The sequence below is a fragment of the Excalfactoria chinensis genome, chromosome 16 (assembly GCF_039878825.1).
Source record: "Excalfactoria chinensis isolate bCotChi1 chromosome 16, bCotChi1.hap2, whole genome shotgun sequence".
Taxonomy (NCBI): Eukaryota; Metazoa; Chordata; class Aves; order Galliformes; family Phasianidae; genus Excalfactoria; species Excalfactoria chinensis.
Window position 1 is genome coordinate 8,720,564 of NC_092840.1, and position 18,605 is coordinate 8,739,168.

The 18,605-nt window shown below is 37.7% G+C and overlaps 2 protein-coding genes across 5 annotated transcripts in view; one reads left to right on the forward strand and one right to left on the reverse strand.

Annotated features, from left to right (window-relative positions):
• The window catches only part of TMEM132D (transmembrane protein 132D), a 192,759-nt gene extending 175,296 nt beyond the window's left edge, over positions 1-17,463 (reverse strand). The window contains exons 1-2 of the mRNA XM_072350881.1: positions 17,365-17,463; positions 16,779-16,820 (exon numbers count right to left, since the gene is read on the reverse strand). The gene's annotated coding sequence lies outside the window, so the exon portion shown is untranslated. The remainder of the gene's footprint in view (positions 1-16,778; positions 16,821-17,364) is intronic.
• PIWIL1 (piwi like RNA-mediated gene silencing 1) overlaps positions 1-18,605 on the forward strand; it is a 147,852-nt gene that overhangs the window by 391 nt on the left and 128,856 nt on the right. The window lies entirely within an intron of this gene.

Below are 18,605 nucleotides of genomic sequence, written 5' to 3' on the forward strand. Positions count from 1 at the left end.
TAACGAGATTTGCATTATGCTCGGCAGATAGAAAAGCAGCAAAACCCAATTTACTGCAGCCCATTCTAAACAAGACAAATAAAGATGTAGCTACAAGAACTCACAACCACTTTGTCCCTTCGTGGAGTACATACTAAGGAATGCAAATATTTTCCTGGAGCAACATCTGCACTGCTGAAGCTTTAAAGCAGGTCATTCAAAATAAACTTTGAGACTACATACTTTGCCAACCCTCAAAACCACAGTCAACCACACAATGAGAAAATGCTGTATTTGGGTGACAGCACGGATCCATCCTGTAAATTAGTGTCAGTTTCAGAAATACCACCAATCCCAGGGGGTACCCCAGACCTAAATGGAACAGATCTCTATTGAGGCTGAAGCAAGCGCACCATCTCAGAACAAAATGCTACTGACAGAACTTACAGCCAAAAGCCTTCCCGTGTTACCCAACATAGAGAGAATTAATTTATAATAATTCACCTGTCCAAGATAAAGCAATCATCATTCAGGGAGGAGGTCAGTACCCAGCTTGATGCAGGTGAAGTGTGCCAGCATAGCATACCAGTGAATTTGGTTTCATAAAATAAGTCTAAATTCAACCTATTATTTATTTCCTTAACGTTTGTAGAAGTCACTTTAAAAGGTCAGTAACTAATTATTAAATGTTATGCCTCACTAGCCTTTTCACTTCAAAGCACTCTTCAGACATTTCACTTTCAATAGGCAGTACTGGACACACAGTGTCCTGTCAACACCCTCCTCCTTCTCTACTCTTCCATTATCCCCATTAACCAGCTCCAAGTTCCAACCCTTCCCAAGGCCTCCCTAGTTATGAGCAATCTGTTGCCTTCAGATGCTAAAGACAAGAATGCAACTCTCATGCAATCACTCTGTAAGGTTTCACTCTGCATTGTGTCCCAGTTCTGATGTCTCACTCTAAGGTAAAAACACTTGAACAAGACAAATTCTAGCCTGGGTATCTAATGCTTTGTGACCAGTGATGGAAAGCTTTCCTAGATACTGCTCATGGAAAAAAATATCCATTCTCACTATTCAGTAATGAGAAAACCTCTTTTTTTATTAGCAATATGCAAAGCAAGCATGTCTAAAGTTTTCCAGGCAATTAACACACAACTAATTGTGAAGGAAAAACAGGCTTTAGGAAAACAAAAGGCAATGAAGACTCTCACAGAACTGCATTTGCACAACCTATGGCTGACCAGAAAAGCAGAAAAATCTATATCTGACAAAGTAATGGGAAAATCCATCGTTACTCTGAGTCTTCCTGTTTCATCGTCAGTGCAATATATCAATGGATACAGTCTGCTTTATTTAATTAAAATTACTAATTCTTCTAATCAGTTCATTGATTCACCTCCTTTGTTCTGTTTGTTTTCTTTTCTTAAGAGACAGAACTGGTGAGGTTGGAAGAGACCACAAAAGACCATTGAGTCTAACCCCCTGCTAAAACAGGCTCCCTACAATATGTTACACAGGTTGGCATCCAGATGGGTCTTGAATGTCTCCTAACAAGGAGACTCTGCAGTCTCTCTGTACAGCCTGTTCCAGTGCTCCAACAATAATGCTCCCTCACTAACAGGCTGGAAGTACTGGTCTAGGAGAGGTCCTATTGACACAGTGAAGAACAGACTAAAGAACAGAACATAGCCAGGTAGATTGGGAAAGAAATATTTCTTTGCCCACTCTTTTTCACTCCTACGTATTTCCACAGCAGAGAAAAATTTTGCTCAGTATCTAAGCGTCTTACAAGTAGAAAAATATGTATTTATAAAAGATACATATACATACATAAGGATGTGAGAATTGAACATGGCCCGTAATCTAAGAGCAAACAAGTCATTTCAAAAGCCAATTGTATTCTAATAACTCTTTCTGTCCACAGACCTGGAATAGCATGGCACGTTAAATGGAGCAGGGGGCTTCTAAACAAAGCAGTTATACATTTTTCTCTAAAAATAATTTTTACTTTCCAAACTGAGAGAAAAATCCTCTGCACTGAAGCCCCTGTATCCTCTACAATTGATTTTTAGAGGCAGATTTTCATTCCTCCCTCTAACACCCGCAATCGCTTGAAGAGTGCACAGAGGACCTTGAAATTGATTATTTGGGCTTGTTATCGCACAACATTCAAAATAAAGAGCAATTAGAATTATAGACTCGGAAGATGAAAAGAAATCAGCATGATCAGTTTGACCTCCTGGCAATTTTATACAATTTAATGTGTTGTTCAAAACATTTAACAGTCATGATGCAGTAGCTGTACTGTAACGGCTCCTCATAAAACAAAATACAGGTTGCTGCAATTATGGAAGTTGCTATTTTATGCATCTATCACTCATTTTTTCCCCATCACCTCTGTTCTTTCTTTTCTCTGCTTAGGCTATACAGAGTATTTCAGGAAGGGACTTCCTTTTGTCACATGTGCACACTGCATCTCAGCCAGATTAGTCACAGGCAGCAGCTGAAGGCTCTTTGTGATGCTCCCACATGAATAATATGAAAATCAGATTGTGGTAAGAGAAGACACCACCAAGACCAAACTGAATCACACTCTTCAATTTCATATTAATGTCTGCATTTTACTCCCTTTTGACATTAACCAGCACATAGATTTTTGTTTCAGTGAAAGCAGGATGAGACATTACATCTTTAATACATTTAAAACTAATTTTCATCTGTTCAACTCATACAACTCAAGAAAATAAATAAAATGAAATCACTTTGCTTGCAGTGCTTTTGTTATATGAGAGAGTCAGATTCAGTTCAAAATCTTTGCCAGGCTCCAATAAAAATATATTTGACAGCTTGTAGTTCTACTGTCAATGGTAATACCCATTGGAGTGCCTATCTCTTTAATGATCAAACACTAACCTTCTTGGAGAATAGCATTCCTATCAGGCTACTTTATGTTGCTGGGCTTGCTGTCAGTTCACAATGGCTGAAAAAGTAGATGATGTCAGTCAGTTTGCACTCTCCTTTACTTGTTTCCAATGAAAACTCAGAAATAGCTTGGTTCCAAATGAATTCTAAAAGTGACAAAAAAAAAACCCCTTTCTATACCTGTTATCAGTCAAATCAGCAGCACCCTAATAGACAAGAAATGTAGCTAGAGGCCTTTTTTTAATTATTATTATTAATCAACTAATATAGTAACCTGCTTCATCTAACAACAGGATTTTAAAGCAGCTTTGGCTACAAGTTACAGTACTCACTGTATGATAATAATTTACATTTACATAATTTACATGCACCAAAATCTTGTAACACAGACTCAAAATCTCAATAAATAGGCTAGCCAATAAGTGTACCCATCAAGCAGAAAATCACTACGGGAAGAAAAACATAATGAGAAAATTAATAGACACAATGAAAACCCCATCTGCCTGGTTGTACCCAACTCAGGTCTCCATAGCAGTGAGATGCTTTGCACTAGAATGAGCGCTTTGGAAGTTACAACAGATGAAAGAACCTGAAAGACAAATCTGTGCCAGAGCTAACATGGACAGTGTCCAGCCTGAAACCTTGTAATATTCTCAACAGTGTAACTTTCAAAAAGGACAGTTGTTCATAGCAGCAGAGATCGTGAGACGGTAGAACTGAGGATGTCACCATGACTGTTCTGAGACATAACCACAGACAAGCTGATGTGATGTTTCACAAGCTGCTGAGAGGGTGAAGCCCATTTAACATGACTGGAGAGGTGATTTTAAAGTTTTCCTGCAGGCACTGCCAGCTTTTTTTGTTTTAAACATACCTTTGTTGATATCAAATAAATGAGAGCATAGGGATGGGACAGATGAGGACTCTGTATAGCCTGCTGTTGTCTCCCACTGATTCAAAAAGCAAACACTTTTTGCATGCACAGCCAAGAACAAGGCCAAAATACATCATCCCCATGAATTCTTTCCCAACACCTGAGCCATGGGTGGTCTCCATGTATTTAGAAAAATGGTAACTTTTCCTTTCATAGGTCTCCCCTTGAACTCATGGTAACTTCTGACATCAACATTCTGGCCCTCAAAGTAAACCACATCCCTAGCTGTACCTTACATGCAAGATCATTACCCACAACCCACACTACAAACATCTCAGCCATCTTCTGCTGGGAAAGAGCAATCAATCCTCAGTTTCTTTTTCCATGCCATTTTTCATTTTACAGACATCTGCCACATCTCTTCTGCTATTATGGTTGTAATACCAACCTCTACTATATGCTAGTGTTGTTTTGACAAGGAATGGGACCTATCCTATCATCCAGTAACAGCCTACAGTGTTTTCAGTGTGAACCAGAAATAGAATATCTGCTGTTTTAAGATGTCCTTATCTTAATATAGGCTGAATGAGACACATCTAATCAGAACATCCCAGCATGTGGCACATTAAAAAAGTTATTTTTCATCATCCCTGCTGAATCCCATCCCAACAATTTTTCACATTTAATTAATAAGCCATTACTGATAGTGATTTTGATGACCTACAGGGTCTGGTGTTTTGGTTTTGTTTTTTTTTAACTGAAGGTCTAAATAATGAATAGAGGCAAATACTGAAAAAAAGTCATTCTTATTAAAAAGATCTAAATACATAACTTTGTGCCACTCAACTGATAGTTTGTTAACATAACAGTCAGGAAATACGCTAATTGTAGCTTTGTTGCACAATACTGAGTATAGGGCCAGATAACTGGGGAGTAAAATAAATAGAGAAGTCTAAATTCACATTTTGTGCTCCTGACCTAGAGCCCAGGAGCAAAGACACAACGTTCCTCTTGTGCCACATGCTGGGAGATGGATTTAAAAGGTGTGTGGTTCCCCAAGACTTAGTGAAATATGGTATAATCACTTATAGGCTGGCTGCATATTAGAATGAAATTGTAACGAAACAGAACACAACCCAGGAATTTGGCAGGAATGAGAAATCCAAATATGCAAATAAAGAAAAGCAGCTCTGAATTGTTTGTGATCTTTTGTAAACATATCTTCGTAAACACATATGGTGTCTACTTATGCGTATACATTAGACCTTAAAACAGTTGCCTGTTTGGCAGTACAAATATTACTGAACTTCATAGCAAAACAGGCTTGTTGCTAAGACCTACGTTTTGCAGTAGATGCTCGCTAACAATGGAGTGCTAGTGACCTCTAGTGCTACACATTTAACGATGCATGAAGGAACAAAGGCTCATTATTGTAAGTCAAACGTGCAACTCATTTTCTTATCTAAAAGAAAATAATTGGCACATAACTGTTTATTATAGCTTTTATAATTATAACAATATTATAACGTTTATACAGTTCAATTATATATAGGTTCTTACTACACTTATGAATGGAAGATTAGAATGTGCAGCAAAACAAAAAGACAGACTCAAATTTAAACCTTCTGTGTAAGTACCTCTTAAAATGCAAATCTGTTTTGCTAAATTTTCTCACTACCACAAGACAGAAGAACACATAGAACACATATGGATCATTCAAACAAATTTCTGTTTAAAATATTATGGTTTATCCATATCGAAGGTCCAGAGTGTTAACCATCACAGTCATTGAAATGACTGCAAATCATTTGTTCTGTTACAGCTGCCGAGAAGTATTCAGTTTTGCTAATTTTTCCAGGACTCATAAACCCTTATTTTTCTGCAGAAAACCCTTAATAAATAATGTGGATTAAGCAGGAGGTAGAAATATTCATGATGTGCAAAACACACTCACTTTCCAAGCACACTTACAAACATATTTACTTCCTCCTTAAGGAAAGGAAACATTGCATGCAATTCAACTCATTCATTCTTAACTTTCTGCCTTCCTTTCCCTCCCCTCCCAGATCCTTCACCCTTACTACAGATGGGAGAACATATGGTAGGAAGCCACTACAGTATACTGGAAACAGCTTCCGTGTTATAGTAGATTTCATATTGAAACCAGAGTTGGTAAACAGGAGAAAGCAAATGAAGATATCTGGAGTTTTCTAACCTTCATACTACAAACATTGCTTGTCCTTGCAGTTGAAGCTGCTGGAGAAGGAAATGGAATGAGGGAGATTACACTAGACTCGTGAACATTCAACTCAAAATAAAGAGAAAGAAAGGCACTATTGGAAGTCAGTCCTTATAACAAGAATTAAAATTGCATAGAAAATTGAAAAGCTGATGCATTAGAACCTGTAATGATTTTACAGCAGAAAAACTAAAAAGTAAAGAGAGAATAAGATGGTTCAGGAGATAATAAAATCCAGCTTCTTGTTAACATCTTGATACTAAATAAGGTTTATAAGGGCTACGTTATGATGCACTAAATTCCACCTGAAGGGAGTTGCTGACATTCAGTCTGGAGACACTGCTGTTCTAATTAGCAGTCCCCAACCCCCCAAAGTGGCACAAGTTTGCTAGTTGTTACATTCCTTTTGTGAATAAAAGCTTCATACCAACTCCAACAGCCTACAAAAAGCCCATATGGTGGAAGTGAAATGTTGGTTTTCTCTTTCAGTTTCTACCAGGACAATGAAGTGTAAATATTTAAATCCACTGCACTGAATTGATACTGCACTCTAGTGCATCACAGGAAGAACAGTACTATCATGGAGCCTGGCTGAAAGGGAACAAGCAAATGAAGTAGTTTAACTCTAGTTTTCTTGAGGAAGCAGACAATACAGATCAATATACTGCCAATTTAGAAGGGAAAAAGAAAAACTGATGAGTTAACCTGACCCTCTGCCCCTCCAAAGGAATGAGATTTCATCATTCCCTGAGATAAATAATTTTAAGGGAAATCTGTCCCAAAGAAAAATCTCTCATAGAAAATTGCAACTTATCAAACATCAATTAACAGATATCTTACAGTAAGCAGCCTGTTGTTCTGTACTTAGAGCCCCTCCTACTACTTCCAACCAACTGAAATCACATTTGGAAGAAGACACATGATTACAGAGCAGTGACTTTTTTCCACTATGCTGAACAATGTTAATTCTACTGTATATTTGCATCTGCAAATTCCCTTCCATCACATAGCTTGCATTTTCATTAAGTGGTCACTCAGCGCTATCCATGCAGTTACACAGCTTTGAGAACTACAGCATTTTCTGTAGTGTTAGCTATAAAAATTGGCAGACTATCCTTATTTACTCATACCATGGAAAGAAATGAATACTTTCACCACCAAATCTCGAGCAAGTTTTTGTTTTGCAATATAAAGAAGTAGCTTGCCAAAGTACTAGCCTATCAATACCCTATCCTGATTCAACCTGCATTAAACCAGTCAGAGATGCCCAGAATGAAGTTCAACCCAGTGATTCAGTCTAAAACTTCCTGTGGCATCATTCCAAATATCATTTTAGGTTCTCCCTGGTAGTGGAGTACTATACTGAACACTGTCATCTTCTAAGCTGCCTTGGTTCCATCAAGGTCAGCTGTTACTAATGGTGGCTTCTTGAAGCTAAATTCATTTATGCTTCCTGATACATCCAGAATCATAAGGCCTGTATATAACACTCTTGCCTTTGCTGCCTCAAAAATAATTTCTTCCCAGATAATATAGCCCTGCCAAGATTCCTAAGGCTCTACCTGTAGCCTATGGTTCCCTTAAGGTTTGAAATTGTCAATTTTTAATAGAATTTAGATTTCTCTTTCATAAAGCTTGATTCAATCTACCAGGTAAGGAAATTAACTCCATGCAAGTGCCCATTTTGCAGAAACATGAATGCAAAAATAAAATCATCTGAAAATACAGCAGTCTGAGTTCTTAACTATCTGCTCACAGCCTACTGAGGGCAAACACACCTGAGTGGGTAAGGCCATTAACAGTTAGCTCTGCCTGAGGTTAATGAACAGAAGCAAACATCTACTACAGAGAGAATGTTTCCCAGGAAATACCCCAGTCACGATCACTGCTGTGATTTATATACATTCCTGATGCTTTGCATTCAATTTATAGCATTTTCCATCACAATATGGCTTAAGAATAAAAAGATATAATAAAAATTCTGTGAGGAAAATGGAAATTTTAAACACAACGGGAAATGGAATAACCAATGCGGATTACAAAACACCTTAATAGAGTTAGGAGCAAAACCAAGTTTCTCCTAGTTATGTATGGCCTAAAAGTGCTTTCTTAAAAAAATAATTAAGTATTGTATCATACTTTCATTTTTCCAATTAACTTTATATACACACCTAAGCTGTGCAGAAGACAAGTTCAATTCCAGAAAGGATTTTACATTTGATTCACTCCATAACAATCTTTCCTTTCCTTATCAACTTCCATAATACCAAAATGGTCTATTAAGAAAATGAATCCATTACGAACTTAAGGACAAAAACACCCATTTTCTGTGTAAATGGCAGTATGATATTGATGAGCAAGACTAGAGTCAAAGAAAGCAACACAATGGAAAAGGTACCTGAAGGGAAATATTCCCTGACAGATTCTAACTCTTAATACTTAACAGATGGGAATTAGAGTCACTGCACATCTAGCTTTTAAAAACATCAGCCCTGTGCTCACCAGCAGACAAAAGTCAAGTAGGAATTTGGGAATGCTAACAAATGATGCTATAACCACAACATTGCAAATACATGAAGAAAAAAGGCAAGGAAATCCCCAGCCATTTCAGAAATTTCTAACTCTCCTAGTACCATATCTGAAAAACTGACCTTCCCAAAGTTCTGTTAGTGCACTAATTAGTTACAGCTGCTCAGAGTTCATCAGCTGTAGTTAATCAGGTACAGATGAGGCTGGTTAAACTGTGAAATTAATGGGTACAGCTGCATCAGACAATAAACAGCAGTTTGCCAGGTGACTGCTAGCATTCAGATTGTTTCAGAAACACAAATAGACCTAAAATCCCAAGGAAAGGGTTTTCTGTGCTTATTTTGAGATTATACTACCCAAGATCCCCCTTATCTGAACTGTGCTTATTGAGCTACTCTAGACCACAATAAAATAGGAAATTGCCTTCAGGAAATAAGAGTACAAGCATTTCCATGATACTCTCCAAAATGAGGAGACTTTCTCAGGTTAATTTTATATTCAGTGCTCACCAGTAATCAGGTATGCGGTGTGTGAACTCCCCATTCTCAGTCACATGCCCAAGTCACTACGATTTAACTCCCTTTTATTTCTCCTTCTTCCAGACTCATGCATTTTCCATTCTTGGATGCACTATGACTTAGCTTCAAAGGGAAAGGCAGACTATAGTTGGAGATATCCAAGTCAGTCCCCTCAAGCCTAGGGGAAATTAAGCTTTTATGGGATCTTGTCCACAAGACTTGTCTGGAAACCCAGGAAACTTGCTTTTCCTTGCCTATAATCTTACATTTCAGCCACAAGATCAATTGCAGACTTCAAATTTATGAGACACTCAATCTCTACCGTGCAGCTGAGCTTCTTGCTTATTGGTATCAGCTTAACTTTGTTTCATTTGTGTCATTGTTACACAGTAAGAGTCTCAGCAATGCACATTTAGATGATTTAATCAAACAACATCGGTTCAGATACAGAATAACATAAATTGCATCATTATATCTGAAATGATGTTATATAGGAATGAACCCATTTTCCCCCCGTGCATAATGGAACATCTATTCTATCACTACCTCTTTTTTTTCCCCCCTTCACTTCTTCAGGATTTAACAATTTAAGAAAGATACAAAGGCTGTATGCTATGTGCTTTAAACAGATAAACTATTCAATTGTGCCATTAACAAATAATTCCGCTGCTATGGAATGCTGGCTTCTTCCTGAAATCGATGACCTTGTGTTGACACTGCTTGACTCATTAAAAAGAATAGTTATGAGCAACTTTGGTAAAAAACATTAGCTGAGTTTTTGGCTTTTTATTAAGAAAATCTGGGCTGCACTACTTTTCAAGCAAGATACATGGGAAGAACTACTAAAGCCTACCCAGCTACCAAACAATTCAGCGTGCAACAGGCAAGAGAAGTCTGAAGAATAAACAGAACCTGTGCAGCTCTTCTGAGTTGCACGTAGCTGTCTGCTACCAGGAAGAATATAATTCATCAAGATAAAAAACAAACATCCATTTTGAACTTGCTTGGCAACAAGGATGTTCTTATTTGCATAATGATGGTTATTTGAATACGATGAGAATTTGCCTGAGCTAGTCTCAAGCTTGAACACATTCAGATGTGATACAGTCTGTACAATTTTCTCAAGGATTGCAATTTAATACTATTTATCTAATGAAAGAAAAATAAATATTGGCTGTAACATCCCATTATGTTTGAGAGCTGGTTTTAAATTACACTTGAATAAAGTAACTGACTGTGGGATGTTTGCATTTCCTCAGGGAACGGTAACTCTTCTCAAAATGGTGAATAATATCATCCTTTTCCAAGTAGCCTCTATCTCAATAACAGGACTGCTAGATAATTCTGTAAGTGAGGCCTATCGCACTTTCAACATTGAAAATCTGCAATAGCAATGTACCAAATGGCATTTCACATAAAACAATATCTAAGAGCCCTAACGACAGCTTGAAAAAAAGACAAAGTATTTAGTGACTGGCAAACAACCACTGACAATGTTTGTACTAGAAATGAGACAAATAACAGGGGGACACTGCATTGGCTGTTGGAAGCATTCAGTAAGGCACCTACAGGTAATCTCACCATATCAAGCCCACATCAAGCCCACGTTAGTTTAAGATGTCAAAGTGTTTTTATGCAATTTTCTGATTGCAGTCATACTTCTGTCCTGCCAAACCTTAAGCAGCATAGAGGTGAATTCTATGCTACAGATGCTGTGGATAATTAACTAGCAAATCTATCCATGTGAGAGAGATTATTTTATTTGTGCCTTCAAAGGAATAAGAATAAAATATGTCTAAGCTTAGTTCAAAGCTGATTCTGCTCTTATTAATATCTGTGGGTTTCTTTGCTGCTAAGGTTAACCTAAATTGACTTAATTGTTCTAATTATGTCTCGAGCAAGACTGTAAAGAAAGCTTTGTTCTTGTAAAACAAAGTCTCCTTGAGAAACAATTCAATTACCTGAAAATGTAGCCCTGAGAAGCTAATAATATACCTCTAAAAGAGAAGATTCAAACTGGTATTTTTTATTGTCATCTAATAGATCGTCACTTATGGAGTTAGTAAGACAAATTTATTAAGTGCATATATTTTTAAAACTCTTTTTGATGATACACTGATTTTTTTCATTGTAACCTTCATGGATTCTCCACCATAGTTCACCACATCACAGACCTCCAATTCAAATCCCAGAAGCACTCATGGAAAACCTCTACCCATTTCAAAATGCACTGACTGAGGCTGTCACCCTGCCACATGTAAGTGCCTCCATAGCAAGCCATCTCAAAAATGCTGGCTATTATTTCAGACCTATTTCTAGAAGTTCTGGCTTCTTCCCTTAAAGTTAAAATTCTTATGTTAGCTTAGTTAATTAAGATCTACAACAGGCCCATTAATAAATACAATTATAAACCCTGTTCACATTTCAGAGAGTTAATCTGCAAAATGTAACATCATCTAATCTGCAGAATAGTTTGACACAATATAAATCCACATAATCAACTCCAGCCCATTTTTAGAAAGACAACAAAACAGTTAATACTTAGTGCCTAATGTTTTTAATCTTTTCGCATAAGATGAGCCCATTGGCTTTCTCCACCATAGTGTGCAGAGTTCATGGCTCTGTTGGCAATTAAATTTTAAGACGACATTTTGATCTGTTTCTGCAGTTCAGTAGCGCTGTTATTAGGGCCATTATCCTTGCAGTTACCTCTAGAAGAGTTGAAGGAAACAGAATTTCACTCATGCTTGATAAATTATCTCATTTAGAGAAGAAAGGGGGAAACAAAGAAGAATCCTTCCTCTCACAGCAGTGCACCAAACAGGCTGCCTTGCTCAGAAGAGAAGCCTAAACATGAGTGTTGCGAACATTTGAAACTACAGTTCTAGTTAACATGATAAAATAGAAGTGACTGTAACAGTAAAGTAGGTTAACACCATTTGAAATATGATTTAATAAGACAACCTTACCTGTCTGGAAATTAGCTTGTGAGTTGAACTGTTTATTTATTTATTTAGTAACACATGAACGAACTGATTGCTCTTACGCAAATATCAGCTCCCACTTGCTCTGCAATCTATTTTAAAGCTGAAGCTTTAAATGTTTTCCACTACAGTTTTGGTGGACTGTGCACAATATTGTCCATCCCTCACTAACTGCTAACATCCCATTTTACATCTCTGCTGGCACACCCTAGGCTTACCATGAAAACATTTTTTGGATACAAGCTTCCAAACTCAACACAGTTTACAAGCCTCCAAGAGTGAAAGTATTCATGGCCACATCTCAGCACTTCAAATATACTTCACAAACTCCTGAACTTTTTTTTTTTATATCCTTACACAAGACAGAAGATCTAAGTCACTTTTACTGCCCTTCACTTGGAAAATACCAACTCCAAATTAAATTTCAGAAAGCATTACGAGCACCTGAATACTAGACAGCTGTCTTGGGAACAATAAGTGGTACAGATAACTTTAAAGGAAACAGGAAATCATTGTTAAATGAAGCATTTATAAAAGCACTATTAGGTGGTCAAAACACAGGCAGTGGCATTGCTTGAGCTTCAGATGCTTGTGTATTTAGGAGCTCATTGCTGTTCTAGAACTTTTCACTCCTGAATTTGAAAAAAGCTTGGCTTTGCCACAGACGGGAACAGGTCAGGCTCTGTTTATGCAAGTCTGACCATCCACTGACCTCAGTGGAGCTATAACTGAGCATCTGGCCATCTGTCTGCTCAAGGATGCAATCTGCAGCTGCTCAGGTAGTCAGCCAACTACATATTGATTTGAGCAGTCATTTCTTCTGCCCATTCAGCATTTTTTTTATTTTCATATGCACTTAGTCAATTTAAGTCATGGTTTATACCTAGCAAACATAGATTGTATAATAAATGAAAAAGTTCAAATATCTACCAAAGTTATCTGCCAGTATCACAGCTGACATGGTTTCTAACTTTTCACAGCAGCATAATCACTGAACTATCCAGAATTACCATTCCACCAAAGCTAGAGGTAATAAGGATAAATAAATGAATCTGAATAGCACTTCTGTCTTCACAGACATTTAGACTAAAAAATACATATACTATTGCTTACAGGAGGCTGATGTGGTTTGTATTTTCCCTATGGATTTTGTGGGTGTTTACTTTTTATCCCTTGCATACATGCTTTCTTACAGGCTTAGTGATCATACTTATATTAGTTTCTAGTACTTACCTATGCTGTAGTAAACAGGCATTAAAATAGCCTCAAGCAGGCTGACATTTTTCATCTAACACGTAAGTTTAGAAACTAACACATTTTGAAACTAGGCTGAAGTTCAGTTATAGTGACAAAAATACCTCTGGTATCCCTGCAGTTTACCCTACTCCATTCCTTATCTGTCTTGTCAGCAAGAGCAAAAGTTACAACAGCAGGTCAAGAGACTTGTGTGTGAGTGCCAGACTGCATCAACAGTGCTGTAGATGAAGCCTGCTAATTAATTGTTATCAAAAATACACTGTCACACTATCAACAACTCCATAAAATCCTACTACATGTGGAGCTAGCAAGAATGTTAATGAGACACCTTGTTCTTCCCCAGATGTTCATGTTACAGAGCTCCATTATTGGGCAGAAGTTCTGTGCTAAGTGACACTAAGGAAAGTAATCAGCTGAAACCCTCAGCACAGTCTGGAGAGAAACTAACAGATCTCTGTTCAGCCAGATAGAAACAGCTCAGGTCAGTTCAGACAGGAGATCTGATTTTGCACAGCCTGGTAAATCTCAAAGCACACTGGATATTTGTTTGTTCCTCCAACAGGAAATAATGATTTCATTTCAGAAAATATCAAATATTTTAAAATAGAAGTGAGCAACAGTGATGAGGAAATGATCACAGCAGCATTTCTGCATATCAAAGCAATGTAGAAGTTAATTCCATTGGGTTAAAATGCACTGAAGCATCTATAGACATAAAAAACACCATACATTTTGCAGTAGCTTTTTCCTCTTCTCACAATGGTTTATTTTTACTCTTGGAATGCAGCATATTGGTGGCAATTTATATGCTAATGAATAAAGTAGTGTATAAATTGTTTAACTGCATATTAATGAAGAATGAGGGGTTATAAGTTATGACCCATTTACGCAGTAGAGAGAGAAGCATTTTCTCACCAGTTGTTGATACCTCCTTGTTCTTGGTCTGTTCTCCAAGTAAGAAATCCCACATGCTGAGTAGGAATCAGTACTAGTTGGCATTCAATTACATATTCCTGCATGAATTACATAACCTTATTTTATAGTCTATTTTCTTTGAGCACAGGCAAGCCTCTCAACTGCATCATAAACAACAAAAAAATATCATTACCTCTCTCCGAGTATAAAGTTAGAGCATACTACTACAATAAGTATTTCTACATGCTCTGGGGTTTCCTTCTTGAGGAGGACAGAAAGCCCCAAATCTTATCATTGTATTCTTACTGCTGAACTGAGCAAAACTGATTCAGCTATGCCCTGTAATGACAACTTGAGCTGTTTGTTGTTAAGCTAGAGAGGCTTACAGGGCACTACTTTTAGATACTCGTCCATTAGACAAGGGAAAAATAAAGATTTTAGCCATATTAAGTAATTTTAGAGCCTGACTGAAATTCTAGCACCACATGGACTGTTAAAGTAGCTAGATGGCATCACCTGTATTCCTACTGCTAAACAAGATCTGAGCATCCTTTCTCAAACACTTCTTAATGGTCCCTTTGTAGCCAATCACTAAGAAAGTTCCAGCATAAACACTTGCAGACGCAATGAGTCTCTGCTGAACTCTAACACCAGTCTTCTCTTCTACTGCTAAACCTGTGCTATGATACCATATGCTTCATATTACTCATTTTGGGGGATTCTACTTAAACTTTTCACTGAAGCTGAGGATAATTCTCCTGTTTGAATTAAGCTTTACAAAATCATCATTTGAAAGCAAAGCAAGTTGCTAACTAGTTGGTTAGAATCTATGTTACGGGTGAGGTGTGGAGTTGTGGAGCTATTTCCTATTTACATACACATTTTTCCCCCAGCAATAGGAAAATAAACAACTGAATTTCTGAGACTTTTTGCTCCTTGGCTTAAGACTGACAAAACAAGTACAATTGAAATAATCACTAATCAGGCTAGAAAACTAAAAGAAAATCATATACAGTTTTATCAGGGAAGAAAAGATCTGATGTTAATTGCTCTGGTTCACATTCCAGCAGTGAGAAATAATAGTTCCTAACTTACACTACTAGGCAGAAGAGGTACAAAACATGGGCACTATTATTTTGACTGGAGCGTTACACAAAGAAAGAGCAATACATATTCTTCTTTGCCTTAATTAAAAAGCAAAAACTCTATAATTACACTACAGAGGATGTGCAGTTAATTTGATTCTAACAAAAAGCCTTCAGGTTTCCTGGAGTGACTTCAGTTTGAGTAGGTATAACTTTAAAAAGCTTATTTTTGTGACCAAAAGCAGGACTCGCTATGTAACCACTCAGGAAGTGTCCTTAGTGTGAGGACTGCATTGTTACATCTTAAATCAGGGTAGAGATGGGGGAAGAAAAAGAGTATTTTTACAAGTGGAGTGCAATTTCATTATTCTCATGATAGCCATGAATTTATTGAGTCACAGCTATATGATACTGTAGATAAGCAAATGTTTGAACTGCATGTGGCAGCTTGAATGGCAATTCATACAGCGTTCGAGCTGCGTGTAGTAGCTTGAGAGGCAATTAGTACAGCATTCACAATGTTAAATACACAAGGACTGGTTGGCTTGGGGTGTACAGCATATTGAAACAACAGGTTATGATCTTTTGATTTCTATGCACCACAGTCTGATTCAAAGAAACAGAAGTAGAGAGTGACATTTTTAAACTGGCTCCTGACTTGGATATTTATGTAAGATCATCCAGCTGTTAGCAATTATTTTTAATAATTATTAATTCCTAGCATTGGTATGAAGATTCTTCAGCCTGCTTCCTAAGTAACAATGTAGCTCTGACTTGAGAATCCAGTAAGCTGTTCAGACAGCTCTGAACAGAGTAGTTGAATTAGCAAAACTATGGTAAGATTTATCATCTTAACACTGAATAATCTTACAGAAACCCAAGGGATAGCAACATAAAGGAAGTATCTGTGTTTTATATTCTCATATAATCAATTTTTAAGTTATGCCTTGATAAATTCCCTTTAATTAAATCCATAAATTTGTCCAATATTTTTAAAAAGAAGAAAAAAAAAAAGCTGTGTTCTCCTATTAAGTTTACATTCACAGAATAAATAATATACTAAGATTTCAAATTCCACTTCAACTCCATGTTCTATGACAAAAGTAATCACGGAAACACTTACGAGTAAACCTGCTAAGTGTACTGCTTAAAATTAACCCAAATATTTTCAGCATAAGAGTTTTGATTAGGACTTAAGTGTATGTAAACAAAACCAAGATGCAGCTTGCTCATTTCTCAATCACAGGACCTTTGCATAGAAACAGGCTTAAGCATTTACTGGCAAACAAAAGGGATAAGAGGAGAAGGTATTCAGCAAATATAATGTAATGACTGACCCAGGAGATTTTATGAAGCCAATGAGCTGTAATACTTTCAGACAAATTGACTGAATTCTTTGTTATATATTCAATTATGGATATCTAAGAGCATGTAACAAACACTTAAGAGTTTCAGTGGATTTGAAGCTATTACCTTTAATTATGTCTTAGAAGCTTGTTCAAGCTGAGGAACTTCCTGGAAACAGAAAAAAAGAGATTGGTTCAAAAGCCATCACCCAACACAACAGCATGGTCATCATTGCAGATATCATGGTGGATTTGTGCTTAGAGGCATGTATGCACAAGGAAACACTACCAAGAAAAAAAAAATACCAGAAAAGTTATTAAACTATAATCATTAAAAATTAGATTTTAAGGATTTGGGGATAAAAGTTATATTACACTTTGAGAAGTCATGATAAGAGGCCTTTCTCAGTCAGCAATTACACTGAGAAAAAGAGAAAGTAATTGGAAAGAAAAACCTCTTTTCTACACGCTTTCATAATTGATACAAACAATATCTGCTATTCTTCTTAATCCCAGTAGGTTGAGACCATACCCATACAGAGTTACACTACTAGATGAACTACACATTGTATCGCATAAAGGCAGGGGATATAACTGCTACCAACCAGATCTTGGGCTACCCAAGAAAGGAATTATCACAATCCAGTAATGAATCATCATAATTCAGAAATAATAATAATAAATAATAAAAAATAATAAAAAAAAAAACTTACCCGTTCTGAAGATCAGAAAACACCCAGAGGAGGCAATCTCTAAACAAATGTGTTTCTCTTCCAGCTGCCAGCCCTTAAATGAGTCTGGGGAGGTGTGCACACTGAGCTTACGGTCACGCAGGTAAATTGCTCACAGCTGTGCTCCCAGGGCTGGCCATGCCCTTCACTAGGCCATGATCTAACAGACCCCATACACGTAGGTATGGTAATACCGCTACAGACCACGAGAAAGGCACGAGGAAGAAAGTCGCTTTTGCCGAATTAAGTTATGTTGGTTAAACTGCTACCTCGCTTAAAAATTAACTAATTCCTCGTGGAGAAGCACCCTTCGTCCTTTCTCAGCGTTCCTCCGGCCATTTTCCAGCACACCCAACCGAGCACCACCTGCAGTGCTCATCCCACCTGCTGAGAGAAGCACGAGCTTGCTGCAAACCCGGCGCGTGGACCAGCAGCCAATCAGCGCTCGGCAGGTGAAGGGAAGCAGCGAGCCGAGTGCTCTGCTCAACTGGGCGGGAAGTTGTGCAGCTTTGCTTGCAGTCTGGCTGGCGGCTGTTGTGTTGCTGTGGGGTGGGAGAGCCTGTAGAAGAACTTCGGAGCTTTGCTATTGCTATGGGTCACTTAATTCATCACCTGGTCTTCCTCTCCTCAAGGAGGATTCTTGCTGAGTGCTGCAGGTGAGTGCAGAGTGCTGCAGTTCTCCTCAGGATCGGTGTGTTTTGCTCCCGCCCATGAGAGCCCTTCTTGTAGTGCAGAGCACTGGGGCCGTTCACGGGGATTGGTTTCATCTGCTTTAACATTGTTCGATGTGCCCGTGCAGAGCAGATCATGTATGATCCCAAATGGAAATGTTGTGCCCACAGCTTAAGGCCTACAAAAGAGCAAGCAAGTCCAACTTGACTTACAATCACACTGATTATTGTGTATGGTAAGCTATTATTGTATATGGTAGGCTATGATGTTTCCTATTCAGTCTTCATTCTGTGTGTGCCCTGGTGAAACAAAGTGCCCAGTCATCCTCACGTGCTGACCTTCCTTGATGCCAGAGCTGCAAACCAAATTAGTGCCTGTTCCTATTTAATAAAGCTTTTACGGACACTTGTATCTAATTAGTGCCCTGCTTGCCTGCAAATGGGCAAGTTAAGCATGGTTCTTCTCTGCAGTTCCTACTTCAAACATGACCTTAAAGAATAGCAGTTATAAAGAAAGCCAGAGTGGTCACTGGGGAAAAAAAAGTTGTGATT